We start from the raw sequence: 15,093 nt of genomic DNA, 5'->3' as shown, positions 1-15,093 counted from the left end.
TTAAGTTAGTGTAAATTAGAACCACAATAGAAACACAGTCTCAATTTCCTTCTTCTTTGTCTTTTAGATTCACAGGGCTTAAGGGAAGAGAGATCCATGGGTTCCTCTTCAGAGATAACTGGAGGTGCTGTAGGGGTAGAGGATAGTCTAGAGACTGGACGAGTAGGAGGATGAGAGGGAAGGATTCTGCGTGTTCTCTCTCTCTCAGCTTGTCTCTCCTGAAAGCAAGAATCCAGACTGATACAAAGTGTTATGAATTCATCCAAGGAAGATGCAACTTCACGATAAGGGAGCTTGTCCTTGATATGCTCATGCAGCACTCTCCTGAAGGCCACTTTGAGAGCACTGTCATCCCAACTGGTCTCATGTGTCAAGGTGCGAAACTCGATGGCGTATTGTGCCACAGATCTATTGCTCTGGCGGAGATTAAAGAGAGATTACTCTGCAGCAGAAGTGCGTCCGGAGGTGCCAAATATGGAAAATAATGCAGAAATGAAGGCATCAGCATCGTTCAGGAGTTGAGCACTCTGTTCCAAAAGGGGAGAGACCCAGGCTAGGGCCTTGTCTTTCAATAAAGAAATGATAAAAGTGACCTTTGACTAATGAGACTGGAAGGTGTGAGGATCATTGCGGAAGTGTAACCTGCACTGGTTGAGAAAACCCCTACAGTCAGTAGTACCATCATAATTGTCAGGCAACGGTATCCAGGGTATACTGCCAGAAACACGGGGGGGAGTTGTAGCACTCGCAGCAGGGGCTGGCTGTGTAACAACAGGGGCTGGCTGTGTAACAACAGGAGCAACGTTATAGTAGTTATGACCTCAAGTTTAGAATCCACATTCTGCAAGTGTATGGCGTGGGTTCCCAGGGTTTGTCCCTGAAGAGAGAATGATCTTACTACCTCATTTGGATCCATGGGCCAATTATAATTTAATGCTTGTGGGATATTTCCCTATCAGACCAAACTTGGCCAGTAGTCTTCTTATCCCGGCGTCAAGTGGAAGGATAAGGAAATATCCCAGAACAAAGTGAGTTTAAGAAATGAGATAAGCAGTATTCACGGTAGACAGGGTAGTCCTTCACGGCAATAAGATTAAGGCAGAGAATAGTCAGAGACTGTCAGAGTTCGGTAACAGAAAGGCAACCCAGCAGTATAGCAGAACTGGGGTAAACCAATAGAATGGTCAGGAACAGGAAGAGTTTGGCAACAAAAAGTTATCCAGCAGTTTAGCAGTTCAGGGGTAAACAAATAGAATGGTCAGGAACAGGCAGAGGTCAGCAACAAAAGGTAATCCAGCAGTTTATCAGTTCAGGGGTAAATAAACCAATAGAATGGTCATCAACAAGCAGAAGTCAGCAACAAAAGGTAATCCAACAGTTTAGCAGTTCAGGGGTAAACCAATAGAAAGGTCAGACAGGCAGAGTTCAGTAATGATTAGGCAATCCAGCAATTCAAAGGTTAAACAGGCAGAGTGGTCAGACAGGCAGAGTTCAGCAATGATAAGGAAATTCAGCAATTCAAGGGTTAAACAGTCAGAGTGGTCAGACAGGCAGAGTTCAGCAATAAGGCAATCCAAATAATAAAGCACCTAGAAGCACACACAGTAACACCTATACTTGGGCAAAGATTAGATCAACTGAGGCATTTACATACAGTAGGTGCAGGATTCGCGCCAAGGAGAGCACAGGTGAGATCCAGACCAGCATCAGGAAAGACAGGACGTGCGGCAATGACGTCATCGCCGTGCGCAAGAAGCAACCACCACATCCATGGCAATGGCTATGACGACGGATAAGAGCGGCAGCCGGAACTCGAGGAGCGGCGTGACAGCTTTATTCTTGAAAACCCAATATGTGGATAAAATCCTTGAGGGTGTCCTAAGTAGTATAGTACCGGCCTTAAGGTGTGGACCTCGTGGGATTGATGAGCCTAAGCGTGCTCTACCTGTGAAGAATAAATAAAAAAAAGCATGCAAAAAACAGCTATATAAAGTGAGTCTAATGAAAACTGACTCACCAGGGTAGAATACAAGGCTCCTTATGTACAATCTACGCATTTCAGCCTGTAGCAGGGCCTTTCTCAAGACATCACTTTATGTAGCTATTTTTTGCATCTTTTTTATTTATTCTTCACAGGTAGAGCACGCTTAGGCTCATTGATCACACGAGGTCCACACCTTAAAGCCGGTACTACACTACTTAGGACACCCTCAAGGATTTTATCCTTTTCACGGACACTATTAAGGACTTCATTTTTTACCACTTTTCATTGGCCATTTGAACTTTTTTATATGAACACTTCATTTTCACTTTATTTTTTCACCTTGCCCCAGGAGGGGCACCTTCTCTATGAGAGCTTATCTCATTTGTTTATACCCGGGTATTATTATTTTTATCCTGTATATATGATAATTTGTCACCCTTTTACTGTGTCATTGTTACTGTACTCTGATTTAAGCACTGTAGTCAGGTGTACATTTCTGTATTTTGTATTTTTATTTTCATTTCATATGTACTCCTGTTCGCGACATTCCATTCCTTGGTCAGCCTGATCTGCCCATGTGTGGTCAGATTTGTTATGATTAAATCTTTGTTTTAACGTTTTTGTTATAAGGCTTTATTTCATATCCTGATGGTCTATTTTACATTTTTTAAAGTTTTTATCATTTTGACCTAACTAACCATTAGTACACCCCTTGATTAGTAACCTTTAGCACTCCTATTTTGTCCCTTTTATCCTCTATATGTTTGGGCTTTTTGTTAGGAAGTTCCCCCTTTAGTGAGCGTGGTTACTTTTATTCAGGGGCAGTTGCCTCACAAGAAAGAGCAGACAATTCAGAAACTCTTCTAGCAGAAGAGATAGCCAAGAGAAATAACACTTTCCAAGAAAGAAGTTCAATGTCCAAAGAATGCATAGGCCCAAAAGGAGGAGCCTGCAGTCTTTAATACCAAATTTAGACTCCAAGGAGGAGAAATAGACATAACAGGTTTGATGCGAGTCAAAGCCTGGACGAAACAGTGAATATCAGGAAGATTAGCAATCTTTCTGTGAAATAAAACAGAAAGAGCAGAAATTTGTCCTTTCTAAGTATTGGCAGACAAACCTTTATCCAAACCATCCTAAAGAAACTGAAGAATCCTAGGAATTCTAAAAGAATGCCAGGAATAATCATGAGTGGAACACCATGAAATATAGGTTTTCCAAACCTTGTGATATATTTTCCTTGAAACAGGCTTACAAGCCTGTATCAGTGTTAATCACTGAGTCAGAGAATACTCTATGACTAAGGACTAAGCATTCAATTTCCATGCCTTCAAATTTAGAGATTTGAGATATGGATGGAAATACGGGCCTTGTGACTGAAGGTCTGGTCTTAGAGGAAGTGACCAAGGTTGGCAACTTGACATTTGGACAAGGTCCGCATGCCAGAACCTGTGAGGCCATGCTGGTGCTATCAGAAACACATAAGATTGTTCCATTATGATCTTTGAGCTCACTGTTGGAAGGTGGAAAAATGTAAGCAGGTTGGTAAAACCAGGGAACTGCTAGAGCATAAATCATTTCCACCTGAAGATCCCTGGACCTGGAGAGGTATCTGGGAAGTTTCTTGTTTAGACAAGAAGCCATCATATCTATGTCTGGAAGACCCCACATCTGCACAATCTGATAGAATACATCTGGATGGAGAGACCACTCCCCCAGATGCAGAGATTGACGGTTGAGAGATTCCGCTTCCCAATTGTCTTCACCTGGGATATGAATCGCAGTGATTAGACAAGAGTTGGATTCTGCCCAAGAAAGTATTAGATATACTTCCTTCATTGCTAGGGGACTGTTAGTCCCCCCCTTGATGATTAACATATGCCGTACTGTTGTGACATTGTTTGAAACAGAATATAAGGTTCTCCTTTAATAGAGGCCAACCCTGAAGAGCTCTGAAAATAGCATAGAGTTCTAAGATATTAATTGGTAACCTCACCTCTTGAGGATTCCAAAACCTTTGTGGTGTCAGAGACCCCCAAACCTGTGAGACTTGCATCTGTTGTGATAACAGTCTAGGTAGGACGAACAAAGGAAGCCTCTTGAACAATATGGTGATGGTTTAACCACCAAGTCAGAGAGAGTTGAGTGTTGGGATTTAAGTATATCAGTTGTGATATATGAGTATAAACTCTGCACCATTGGTGCCACATGCAAAGCTGTAGAGGTCTCATATGAAAAAGAGCAAAAGGGATTGCATCCAATGCTGCAATCAAGACCTAAAACTTTAATGCACACAGCCACTGAAGGGAATAATAGAGAATGAAGGTTTAGACAGGCTGAAACCAATCTCAATCATCTAATTTCTAAGACCTTTGTCTGAGGAATCAAGAATCTCTTTGGTAAATTGATCTTCCAACCATGTCTCTGAAGAAACAACAATAGTTGTTTTGTGTGATATTCTGGTAAATGAAAAGATTGAGCTAATACCAAGATATTGTCCAAATATGGAAACACTGCAATACCCTGCTCTCTGATTACAGATAGAAGGGCACAGAGAAGCTATTGAGAATATTCTGGGTGCTGTTGCTAGGCCAAATTGGTAATGCTTGTTTTGAAAAAAAGAATCTCAGAAATCGATAGTGGTCTGGATGAATCAGAATTTAAAGTTAAGCGTCCTGTAAGTCTATTGTAGACATGAAGTAACCTTGCTGAACAAAAGGCAGAATAGTCCTTATTAATCACCATCTTGAACGTTAGGACTCTTATAAAACGATTTAAAGTTCAGATCCAAGATTGGTCTAAAAGAACATTTCTTCTTTGGAACAATTAATAGATTTGAATAAAAACCCAATCTTTGTTCCTGCTGAGGAACTGGGACAATTACCCCTGAAAGTTTTAGATCTGAAACACATTTCATAAATATAACAAGCTATACACTGATGGCAACCAAGGCCAAACAGGTACCTATAAGAGGCGCCAAGTAATAAGTAAATATATCAGGGTCACAATATAGATAGGAGTATCTTAATAAGATGTGTAGTTGTTACAGGAAAAATGTGTACAGTTAACTCCAATATCCACAAACAAATTATCAATATGTCCTAGAACAGAATCAAAATATAAATCAGGTGTACAAATCAATCACATACTTGTATGTACATATCAATCACATACACATATAATGTGTATCCAAGCACATATATTGATATATAACCATGTGAATAAGCTGAAGCAGACATATATGGGTAATATGGAGAGTCCAGAGATATACTCAAGTGTTAAAGTCCTGATAATGAAACCTTGTGCAGTCTCAAGACAGAGTCCAGGGATAGAGGCAGCTCCTCTGGGGTGTCATGCTATGACACAGTAGAAGGTAATCTATAATGGAAAGAATAGAGGGCGCCACATAGTGCAAATCAGACTGTAACATGAAGATTATAAGGGAGCAGTATATATCCTACTCACGTGATGATAAGCACTAATGTGCAGTGTAAGCAGTCCGGAACCGGGACCACACAGTCGTCTGGTAGACCCAACAGTAGTGCAGGAACAGATGGTGTCCTTGTCTCACCAGGGGGAGTCCAATGATCCTGGGAGCTATGTCCCTCAGGGCAAAACCCACAGTGGGTCTAAGGCAACTGTTCTTGATAATAAACCTCAACCCAGCTCAGGCAGGGGAATAGCAGCTGTGGATAGCAGAGTGGTTACCTCCAATGGGGGGAGTTTTACCAAAAGATGGTGCAGCAGCAAAATGAGAGCAAAAAAGGTTGATATAATGATATTAAAATGTATTAAAAAAATTAAAAACATCAGCAATGCGTTTCTCAGTGTCACAGCACTGTTTCATCAGGCTATCTAATGAAACAGTGCTGTGACACTGAGAAACGCGTTGCTGATGTTTTTAATTTTTTTAATACATTTTAATATCATTATATCAACCTTTTTTGCTCTGATTTTGCTCTCATTTTGCTGCTGCACCATCTTTTGATAAAACTCCCCCCATTGGAGGTCACCACTCTGCTATACACAGCTGCTATCCCCTGCCTGAGCTGGGTTGAGGTTTATTATCAAGAACAGTTGCCTTAGACCCACCGTGGGTTTTGCCCTGAGGGACATAGCTCCCAGGATCCTTGGACTCCCCCTGGAGGGACGAGGACACCATCTGTTCCTGCACTACTGTTGGGTCTACCGGATGACTGTGTGGTTCCGTACTGCTTACACTGCACATTAGTGCTTATCATCAAGTGAGTAGGATATATACTGCTCCCTTATAATCTTTGTGTTACAGTCTGATTTGCACTATGTGGCGCCCTCTATTCTTTCCATTATAGACATTTCATAAATGCTTTTACTGGGTTTTTTGGTACATGGGTAAGAAAGAATCTTCTGAAACAGGAGGGCAAATGGCAGGCACTTCGAAAACCAAATAAGCGCAACTAAATAGTGTAAAAAATGAAAAACTTTAATGAAAAAATATATATAAAATACACAATAAGGCTGAACACAGAGACAGGGGGGACAAGACAAGTCCCTCCTGTTTCAGTCTATATCAGCGATTTGAGTTGATCGCAGGTTACGGCACTCTGCCAGCTACTTCTATTGGAGGATGTCACTTATCTTTGCCGGTTCCGGACGCTGCTACACCGCGCTTACCCTCTGTGTACGCTAAGAAAGAATCTTCCCATGGGAGGTCTTATTCTGAATCCAATTCGATACCCCTGAGAAATAATATTCTGAATCCACTGATTTTGGACAGAGTCTATCCAAATTCTTTGAAATAGCTTTAGTCTGCCCCCCATCAGAAAAACTGGTTTGAAGGCTGCACCTTCATGCAGGTTTATGGGCGGGATTTGGTTTCTTATAAGCCTTGGATTAATTCCAATTTGGAGATGGTCTCCAATTAGAGCCAGAGGCCATAGGGGAATGAGCAGTTTTCTGTTCTCTATTCTAACGAAAGGAATGAAAATGATTGGGAGCTTTAAATGTACCCTTAGATTTCTTGTCTTAGGGTAGAAAACCCCCCTTACCCCATAACAGTGGAGATAAAAGAATTCAATTGTGAACCAAAAATATTTTACCTTGAAAAGAGAGAGATAATAATCTAGTTTTAGACACCATGTCAGCATTCCAATATTTAAACCATAAAGCTCTTCTAGTTAGAATGGCTAAAGACATAGAGGCCGAATTATCAAATGTCTGTCGGACCTGATCCGACAGTGCAGATCAGGTCCGACAGACATCGCTGAATGTGGAAAGCAACACACTCTCTCCGTATTCAGCATTGTACCAGCAGCTCACAAGAGTTGCTGGTGCAACGCCGCCCCCTACAGACTCGCGGCCAATCGGCCACCAGCAGGAGGTTGTCAATCAACCCGATCGTACTCGATCGGGTTGAATTGTGGCGATTCCTGTCCGCATGCTCAGAGCAGGCGGACAGGGTTATGGAGCAGCGGTCTTTATCAAGCTCTGTTTGGAGCTTGATAAATGGGCCTCATAGATTTGACATTGATCTTCATAACAACAAATATAGCATCACAAATAAAATGATTTGCATGTAAGTAAAAGAATAATGTTTAGATAATTCAGGATCTGAAGACAACTGCTGTGCTAAACTGTCCAACCAAAAAGTAGAAGCAGCAGCAACATCAGCAATAGATATAACTGGTCTAAGAATATAGCCAGTATGTAAATATGTCCTTCTTAGATAAGCATCCTATCTAAAGGATCCTTAAAAGAAGTATTGTCTTCCATAGGAATAGTAGTACATTTGGCAAGAGTGCAAATAGCCCATTAACCTTAGGGACTGTTTCCCAAAGCTCTAGATTAGCCACAGGTAAAGTATACAATTTCTTAAACCTAGAAGAAGGGTTAAAAGAGGTACCAGGTTTAGACCATTCTTCAGAAATCACATTATAGATAGTGTCTGGAATAGGAAAAACTTCAGGAGTAATAACAGTAGTCTTAAATACAGAATTTAAACTATTACTAGCTTTTTTTACTTGTTGCGCTAAAGTTTCCAACCAAAAAGTTGAAGCTGCAGCAACATCAGCCAAAGATATAGCAGGTCTAAGAAGATTACCTGAACACAGATAAGCTTTTCTTAGAAAGGATTCAATTTTCCTATCTAGAGGATCCTTAAACGAAGTACCATCTGACGTAGGAATAGTAGTACGTTTAGCAAGGGTAGAAATAGCCCCATCAACTTTAGGGATCTTGTCCCAAAATTCTAATCTGTCAGACGGCACAGGATATAATTGCTTAAAACGTTTAGAAGGAGTAAATGAATTACCCAAATTATCCCATTCTTTGGAAATTACTGCAGAAATAGCATTAGGAACAGGAAAAACTTCTGGAATAACCACAGGAGCTTTAAATACCTTATCTAAAGGTTTAGAATTACTATCAAGAGGACCAGAATCCTCTATTTCTAAAGCAATTAGTACTTCTTTAAGTAAAGAACGAATAAATTCCATTTTAAATAAATATGAAGATTTATCAGCATCAACCTCTGAGACAGAATCCTCTGAACCAGAGGAATCATCAGAATCAGAATGATGATGTTCATTTAAAAATTCATCTGTAGGGAGAGAAGTTTTAAAAGATTTTTTACGTTTACTAGAAGGAGAAATAACAGACATAGCCTTCTTTATGGATTCAGAAACAAAATCTCTTATATTATCAGGAACATTCTGCACCTTAGATGTTGAAGGAACTGCAACAGGCAATGGTACTTTACTAAAGGAAATATTATCTGCTTTAACAAGTTTGTCATGACAATCAATACAAACAACAGCTGGAGGAATAGCTACCAAAAGTTTACAGCAGATACACTTAGCTTTGGTAGATTCAGCACTTGACAGCGATTTTCCTGTAGTATCTTCTGACTCAGATGCAACGTGAGACATCTTGCAATATGTAAGAGAAAAAACAACATATATATAAAGCAAAATTGATCAAATTCCTTAAATGACAGTTTCAGGAATGGGAAAAAATGCCAAAGAACAAGCTTCTAGCAACCAGAAGTAATAAAAAATGAGACTTAAATAATGTGGAGACAAAAGAGACGCCCACATTATTTGGCGCCTAAATGCTTTTTGGCGCCAAAAATGACGCCACATCCGGAACGCCGACATTTTTGGCGCAAAATAACGTCAAAAAATGACGCAACTTCCGGCGACACGTATGACGCCGGAAACGGAAATAGAATTTTTGCGCCAAAAAAGTCCGCGCCAAGAATGACGCAATAAAATGAAGCATTTTCAGCCCCCGCGAGCCTAACAGCCCACAGGGAAAAAGTCAAATTTTAAGGTAAGAAAAATGGTTAAATCAAAATGCATTATCCCAAATATGAAACTGACTGTCTGAAAATAAGGAAAGTTGAACATTCTGAGTCAAGGCAAATAAATGTTTGAATACATATATTTAGAACTTTATAAACAAAGTGCCCAACCATAGCTTGGAGTGTCACAGAAAATAAGACTTACTTACCCCAGGACACTCATCTACATATAGCAGATAGCCAAACCAGTACTGAAACGAGAATCAGCAGAGGTAATGGTATATATAAGAGTATATCGTCGATCTGAAAAGGGAGGTAAGAGATGAATCTCTACGACCGATAACAGAGAACCTATGAAATAGACCCCGTAGAAGGAGATCACTGCATTCAAATAGGCAATACTCTCCTCACATCCCTCTGACATTCACTGCACGCTGAGAGGAAAACCGGGCTCCAACTTGCTGCGGAGCGCATATCAACGTAGAATCTAGCACAAACTTACTTCACCACCTCCATCGGAGGCAAAGTTTGTAAAACTGAATTGTGGGTGTGGTGAGGGGTGTATTTATAGGCATTTTGAGGTTTGGGAAACTTTGCCCCTCCTGGTAGGAATGTATATCCCATACGTCACTAGCTCATGGACTCTTGCTAATTACATGAAAGAAAGAGTGAATATGTTCTATCTTAAATGAAAAAGAAGGTTTGTCTATTTTTTGTCTTTGACGTGACACCCTCTGAATCAGAGGAAACCCCATCAGTAGAGGATACATGAGTATGCTGATGGTAAGAACAAAATTCATTAGATTTAGGAAAATGTTGCAAAACCCTATTACATTTATTTGAAGGCGGAATAGCAATTGTTCCCTTCTCTATAGCTGCAGCAATAAAATCTTTAATTTCTGCAGGAAAGCTTTGTTCATTAAACTGAGATGGAATAACAGTGGGTGCATTTGTACTGATATAGATATTATCAGCATGTAATAAATTGTCAAAACAAGAGCAACATAATTGAGCTGAAGAATTTAGATCAGCTTTTTTACAACAAACACACTTAGATTTGGTAGAAATATGTTCAGGCAGCTCAAATCCTATGGTAACATCTGAGGCAGGTTCAGTTTGAGACACAAAAAAACAGAAATGGAAAAAATATATTAAAGGTACACTGAATCCAATTTTTTTCTATCATAATTCAGATAGAGCATGCAATTTTAAGCAACTTTCTCATTTACTACTATTATCAAATTCTTTTCATTCTCTTGGTATCTTTATTTGAAATGCAAGAATGTAAGTTTAGATGCCGGCCCATTTTTGGTGAACACACTGGGGCCTAGTTATCAAGCCGTCAACCTCAAATACGCTGGAATTCCGCAGCGTATTTGTGGCGAGGCTGATTTGCCTTAGTTATCAAAGGCTAGAGAACGGAAAAAGTAGAATTTTGTGACGTAAACTTCGATCCGCCGGACTCAGTCCGACACAGATCGATTCTTACGTCACTCCAGATGTTCTGCACACAAGTTCGGCACAATCTGACTACTTTTGCTAGTTATCAAAAAACTAGCAGGTACGCTCGGCACTTTTCCGGCCCAGCGTACCTGGTTTTCAAACCGCCACCCTGGAGGCGGCGGATCCCATAGGAATCAATGGGAGTCTGACCATAGCGATAGTACAAGTTCGCTGCTGCCAGATATCCCATTGATTCCTATGGGAGCTGTCTACACCTAACACCCTAAAATGTACCCCGAGTCTAAACACCCCTAATCTGCCCCCCTACACCGCCGCAACTAAATAAAGTTATTACCCCCTAAACCGCCGCTCCCGGAGCCCACCGCAAGCTACTCTATACATATTAACCCCTAAACCGCCGCTCCCTGACCCCGCCGCAACTATAATAAATGTATTAACCCCTAAACCGCCGCTCCCGGAGCCCACCGCCACCTACATTATACCTAGTAACCCCTATCCTGCCCCCCCTATACCGCCGCCCTCTATAATAAAGTTATTAACCCCTATCCTGCCGATCCCGCACCTCGCCGCAACTAAATAAATAGTTTAACCCCTAAACCGCCGCTCCCGGACCCTGCCGCAACCTATATTAAATTTATTAACCCCTAATCTGCCCCCCCTACACCGTCGCCACCTATAATACATTTATTAACCCCTATCCTGCCCCCCACTACACCGCCGCCACTGTAATAAATGTATTAACTCCTAAACCTAAGTCTAACACTAACCCTAACACCCCCCTAACTTAAATATTAATTAAATAAATCTAAATAATATTTCTATTATGAACTAAATGAATCCTATTTAAAACTAAATACTTACCTTTAAAATATACCCTAATATAGCTACAATATAAATAATAATTATATTGTAGCTATCTTAGGATTTATTTTTATTTTACAGGCATCTTTCAATTTATTTTAACTAGGTACAACAGCTATTAAATAGTTATTAACTATTTAATAGCTTACCTAGCTAAAATAAAGAGAAATTTACCTGTAAAATAAAAACTAACCTAAGTTACAATTACACCTAACACTATACTATACTTTAATAAATTATTCCTATTTAAAACTAAATACTTACCTGTAAAATAAACCCTAAGATAGCTACAATGTAATTAATAATTACATTGTAGCTATTTTAGGAATTATATTTATTTTACAGGTAACTTTGTATTTATTTTAGCTAGTAAAATGCCCTACCCTATTCTAAATTAAAAAAGTTCAAAGCTCTTTTACCTTACCAGCCCTTAAAAGGGCCTTTTGTGGGGCATGCCCCAAAGAATTCAGCTCTTTTGCCTGTAAAAGAAAAATACAACCCCCCCAACATTAAAACCCACCACCCACATACCCCTAATCTAACCCAAACCCCCTTAAAATAACCTAACACTAATCCCCTAACACTAATCAGCCAATCAGATTCAAGTTCAATCCGATTGGCTGATCCAATCAGCCAATCAGATTGAGCTCGCATTCTATTGGCTGATCGGAACAGCCAATAGAATGCAAGCTCAATCTGATTGGCTGATTGGATCAGCCAATCGGATTGAACTTGAATCTGATTGGCTGATTCAATCAGCCAATCAGATTTTTCCTACCTTAATTCCGATTGGCTGATAGAATCCTATCAGCCAATCGGAATTGAAGGGACGCCATCTTGGATGACATCCCTTAAAGGAGCCTTCATTCGTCGGTAGTCCGTCGGTAAAGAAGGATGTTCCGCGTCGGCGGGATGAAGATTGAAGATTGAAGACCCCGCTTGGAAGATGACATCGCCCGGATGGAAGACTTCTTCAAAGCCAACTGGAGGATCACTTCATCGGATGGAAGATTTCTTCAGCGCCCCTTGGAGGATAACTTCTGCCACTCCGGATCTCCTCTTCGGTTCCATCGCTGCTCGGCTGAGTGAAGACGACTCAAGGTAGGATGATCTTCAGGGGATTAGTGTTAGGTTATTTTAAGGGGGGTTTGGGTTAGATTAGGGGTATGTGGGTGGTGGGTTTTAATGTTGGGGGGGGTTGTATTTTTCTTTTACAGGCAAAAGAGCTGAATTCTTTGGGGCATGCTCCACAAAAGGCCCTTTTAAGGGCTGGTAAGGTAAAAGAGCTTTGAACTTTTTTAATTTAGAATAGGGTAGGGCATTTTTTTTATTTTGGGGGGGTTTGTTATTTTATTAGGGGGCTTAGATTAGGTGTAAGTAGCTTAAAATTGTTGTAATATTTTTAAAATGTTTGTAACTTATTTTTTTTATTTTTTGTAACTTAGCTTTTTTTTATTTTTTGTACTTTAGTTAGTTTATGTAATTGTATTTAATTGTAGTTATTTGTATTTAATTTATTTAATTAATTTAATGATAGTGTAGTGTTAGGTTTAATTGTAACTTAGGTTAGGATTTATTTTACAGGTAATTTTGTATTTCTTTTAGCTAGGTAGTTATTAAATAGTTAATAACTATTTAATAACTATTCTAACTAGCTAAAATAAATACAAAGTTACCTGTAAAATAAATATAAATCCTAACGGCTAGATTTAGAGTTCTGCGGCCAAAGGGGTGCGTTAGCTACGCGTGCTTTTTTTCCCCCGCACCTTTTAAATACCGCTGGTATTTAGAGTTCACAGAATGGCTGCGTTAGGCTCCAAAAAGGGAGCGTAGAGCATATTTACCGCCACTGCAACTCTAAATTCCAGCGGTGCTTACGGACGCGGCCAGCTTCAAAAACGTGCTCGTGCACGATTCCCCCATAGAAAACAATGGGGCCATTTGAGCTGAAAAAAAACCTTACACCTGCAAAAAACATAATTTATGCTTACCTGATAAATTCCTTTCTTCTGTAGTGTGATCAGTCCACGGGTCATCATTACTTGTGGGATATTAACTGCTCCCCTACAGGAAGTGCAAGAGGATTCACCCAGCAGAGTTGCTATATAGCTCCTCCCCTCTACGTCACCTCCAGTCATTCGACCAAGGACCAACGAGAAAGGAGAAGCCAAGGGTGTAGTGGTGACTGGAGTATAATTTAAAAAATATTTACCTGCCTTAAAAAACAGGGCGGGCCGTGGACTGATCACACTACAGAAGAAAGGAATTTATCAGGTAAGCATAAATTATGTTTTCTTCTGTTAAGTGTGATCAGTCCACGGGTCATCATTACTTGTGGGATACCAATACCAAAGCAAAAGTACACGGATGACGGGAGGGATAGGCAGGCTCTTTATACAGAAGGAACCACTGCCTGAAGAACCTTTCTCCCAAAAATAGCCTCCGAGGAAACAAAAGTGTCAAATTTGTAAAATTTGGAAAAAGTATGAAGCGAAGACCAAGTTGCAGCCTTGCAAATCTGTTCAACAGAGGCCTCATTCTTAAAGGCCCAAGTGGAAGCCACAGCTCTAGTGGAATGAGCTGTAATTCTTTCAGGAGGCTGCTGTCCAGCAGTCTCATAAGCTAAACGAATTATGCTACGAAGCCAAAAAGAGAGAGAGGTAGCAGAAGCTTTTTGACCTCTCCTCTGACCAGAGTAAACGACAAACAGGGAAGACGTTTGTCGAAAATCTTTAGTTGCCTGTAAATAAAATTTAAGGGCACAAACTACATCCAGATTGTGCAAAAGACGTTCCTTCCTCGAAGAAGGATTTGGGCACAAGGATGGAACAACAATCTCCTGATTGATATTCCTGTTAGTGACTACCTTAGGTAAGAACCCAGGCTTAGTACGCAGAACTACCTTATCCGAGTGAAAAATCAAATAAGGAGAAATCAGTGAACTGCTCTAATTTAAATCAAAACTATTGCCAAGTGGAAAAAAAGTGGAAAAAAAGTGCCCAAAACATTTTTTCACCCAGTACCTCAGAGAAAAAAACGTTTTTACATGCCAGCAAAAAAACATTTTACCTCAATAATTAATTGTCATTTAAAACCTATTGCAAGTCCCTGCAAAATAGGTTAAGACTATGTATACAGTTTAAAAGCCAGAGAAGTACCATTTCCCAGAAAACTGAAGTGTAAAATATACATACATGACAGCCTGATATCAGCTACATCTACTGCATTCAAGGCTGAGTTTACATTATAACGGTATGGCAGGATTTTCTCATCAATTCCATGTCAGAAAATAATAAACTGCTACATACCTCTTTGCAGATTAATCTGCCTGCTGTCCCCTGATCTGAAGTTTACCTCACTCCTCAGATGGCCGAGAAACAGCAATATGATCTTAACTACTCCGGCTAAAATCATAGAAAAACTCAGGTAGATTCTTCTTCAAATTCTACCAGAGAAGGAATAACACACTCCGGTGCTATTATAAAATAACAAACTTTTGATTGAA

The sequence above is a fragment of the Bombina bombina genome, chromosome 2 (assembly GCF_027579735.1).
Source record: "Bombina bombina isolate aBomBom1 chromosome 2, aBomBom1.pri, whole genome shotgun sequence".
NCBI classification, from domain to species: Eukaryota; Metazoa; Chordata; class Amphibia; order Anura; family Bombinatoridae; genus Bombina; species Bombina bombina.
Note: the sequence above shows the minus strand (reverse complement) of the source record.